Below are 3,496 nucleotides of genomic sequence, written 5' to 3' on the forward strand. Positions count from 1 at the left end.
CTCCGACGGGGCACCTTTTCCTTTTGTGTATACCCAGTGGGCAATCTAGTCCGTCAATCTATGGGAGAAGCTACTTCTACGGCTGCGATTGGTGAGAAATGTAGAAAGAAAATTACTGATGAGTGCATTTAATTATCAGGCGGACATAATTGCAGCCAAAGTGGCCGTACTCGGTTGATCGGGTGACGGCAAGTTATTTTTATTTTTGATAGTGGAAGTGGAGGGCAAAGTTAGATCTGTAATTCCACACACCAAAAGATATAGTAAGGGTGACGCTAAATCAGAAAGGTTTCATAATTACATTTAAAAGAAGTATGGTTATAATGTAAAAAAAAAAAAATATTAATTATACCTTCTCTTTCTCTGTTATATGTGTAGCCAGTAGTTGCCCCTTTGTCTCATTTCTTCTATACTATGCCGGTCCCTTCCTCCCCAAAGTAAGACTCTACTATTGTAATTAAAAAAAATGCAAAAAGTTGAAAAAAAAAGTGAAGGGTTAAATAAAATAACATCTTTAGAAGAGTCTTAATAAAATGTAAAAATGAAAAACAAGAGGAGCCGTTTGCGGTCTCTGCTAGGGTTTTGGTTGCCCTAGCCGCCCGATTTCTGATCGTCGCTCCCTACCCTTCATTGGCCCTGCCGGAGGGCTTCCCCTCTGCCATGGCCAACCTCTCCTCTTCAGCTAATTTCCCCCCTCTCTCCAACAAAATTGCCCCATCTCCTTCACCCCATAGCTTAACTAGTTTAATATTGTTTCTGCCCCTAGAAAACAAGGGTCCGCCTCCTCCCTTTCCTCACCTCCCTCTCGGGATGATCCCCTCGACTCTACCGAAGTACATGCAAAAGTCGCAATGGAAAAATGGGGATTGTCTCTTGTTGGCTATTCCATTGGAAGGCGATCGTATTATGAATCCCTGCTCTTGGCTATCCGTAAGTCTTGGAAGCTGAAAGGTATGATGCAAATGCTTTCCCTTAGTGATGGTTTCTTTATGTTGAAATTTACTTTCCCTGAAGACTATGATATGGCGCTTTCTGGGGGTGTTTGATTTTTCCTCAGGAAAATGTTTGTACTTCAAAAATGGGTTCCTAACTTTAAACCTAAAAGAGAGGAGTTCACCACCATCCCCATTTGGTTTAAAATAATCGACCTCCCATTGACATGCTGGACGCCGGAAGGGATTTCTCGTATCAAATGCAAGATTGGTATTCCCTTGTATGTGGATAATTTGACTACTGAAAAAAAAATCAGATTAACCTATGCGAGAGTCTGCGTTCAATTCACCAAGGATTGCTCTTATCCTGAAAAAAAAAAACCCATCACCATCCTTGGACCCTTTGAGCTTAAAATACAGTATGAATTGAAGCCCACTATCTCTGATTTATGTGGCTCAATTATGCATTCAACTGATCTCTGCCCCTCCAAACCTCATCCCCCACCAACTAATTCTCATCCTCCTACCCATGGGAGAAGCATCAACATGAAACCACATCGCCCCTTCACCCGCTCTATTTCGCATCATTCTCAACAGCCTAGGCTTCAAAACAAGTCAGCAATTTCTTCCCAAACTCACATAGTCCTTCTCTTACAACAAACCACACTGGCCCCTCCAACCCTCATCCCTCTTCATCCCATATTTCATTCCTAATTATGCACCAAACCTTTAGCCACCTACTATTATTTTTTCCCACTTCTTCCAACCCCCCAAACAACACCATTACCTCTCTTCCAAACCTAAATCCTCCCACGAAAGACACCCCTTCCACTAGCAATCCTACTTCACTAAAAACACATGATATTTTCCTTTTACCAAACAAATTTGACCTTCTGCAAGAAAATCTCAATGTCTTCCAACAATCCTCTACAACTTCTGCTCAATAAAAATCGATTATTTTGAATCCCCAACCTTCTCAACCAAAAGCTTCTAAGGGAAAGCAAGCAAAAAAGCCTCCTACCCATCCACCAAAAAATCTAATGGCCTTTCCTCATATTGTTGCTTGGAATGTGAGAGGTTTCAATAGCCAGAAAAAGGTTTGGTCTTGCAATGAATTAGTCCGTCAATGCAGTTTGGATATTAATTGTGTCTTGGAGAATAGGATCCATGAAGATAGTGTGATGCCCCAGAATCAAATAGTGAAAGGATTCGTCTGACATTCTGATCGAACTCCATTCCAGTTGCCTTGCTCGGACCTGAAAATTTAAACCACATATAATGAGCTTACAAAGCCCAGCAGGTCACCAAAGCCTACAACTGAAATCAAAGCACGGCGATGCTATCAATATGCAGGTCAATATAAAATCAAGTCAATCAATGGTCAATGAGTCTATGCAAGGCAGAAATCCATCGTCAATGAAATCAAGTCTATACAGCGGAAATCAAATCAGCAGTAAAAACATCGATAAATCAATACGTCTCAGCAATCAAATCAATAAGTGCTCCTAGTCAATGTCCAATCAACGTAGTAGTGTCTATCAATCTATACTATCTATACTATCAGGTCAATCAACCGTGTCGTCTAATCAATTCATCGAATCTATATCATCTATTCAATCAATATAAATCTATATCATCTATTCAATCAATAAAGAAATCCATAAAGCTCAAAATCAATGCCTCAATCAAAGCTCTACAGTCTCTATCTATTGCTATCGATAACATCAATACGGTCATCTAGTCGTCTAACTTAGCGTATCCATCCATAACATCAATCACATCAATATAAAGGAATCATATCAGATCATCTACTTGCAGATCAATCTATCGTGCAATCTTATCCATTAATTCTTCCAGTCAATTATCTATCAGCAAGAAAATCCATCGAACAATCGAATCAACTCAATAAATCAACCTCTATACAATGAAATCATCAGGTCAATTGAAATCAATACAATCAGCTCCCTAAAGAAATCTATTCGACGATTACGTAAATCAATAAGACCTATCAGGATCCTGTCGTATCAATAATAAATTCACATATGTCAATAATATGATTATATATCAATGTCTAATCGTCTCTATCAATCGATACAATCTATATATTCAGTGTCAATCATCTATGAATCATACGCAGAATCCATATCAATTCGAATCTCGGTATCCTACGACTATTCAAATTCAATCGAAATCAATATCGGAAAAGCAATACGATAATATCCAATCGGAAATTGCAATACGTAAATCAATAAAATCAATAAATCCTGCAAATCAGATCAATCAATAAATCCGTTCCATCTATATACTATCAAAGTCGATCAATCAATCAGAATGGACAATACGATAAATCAATGTGTAGCAATCAAAATCAATGCATGGATCAAGTAGTAATCATATTAAGTTTATAATATATGACCGTGCCATGTCCTATTTATCAATATCAATGAATAATAAGTCAAGTAGTATCAATGTCAATGATTCAAATCAATGAATCATGAATCCGTACGATAAGATTCATATCGATAAATCCGATCAAATCAATATCAATAATCATAATCACACAT

The sequence above is a fragment of the Dendrobium catenatum genome, unplaced genomic scaffold, assembly GCF_001605985.2.
Source record: "Dendrobium catenatum unplaced genomic scaffold, ASM160598v2 original_scaffold_171827, whole genome shotgun sequence".
NCBI lineage: Eukaryota > Viridiplantae > Streptophyta > Magnoliopsida > Asparagales > Orchidaceae > Dendrobium > Dendrobium catenatum.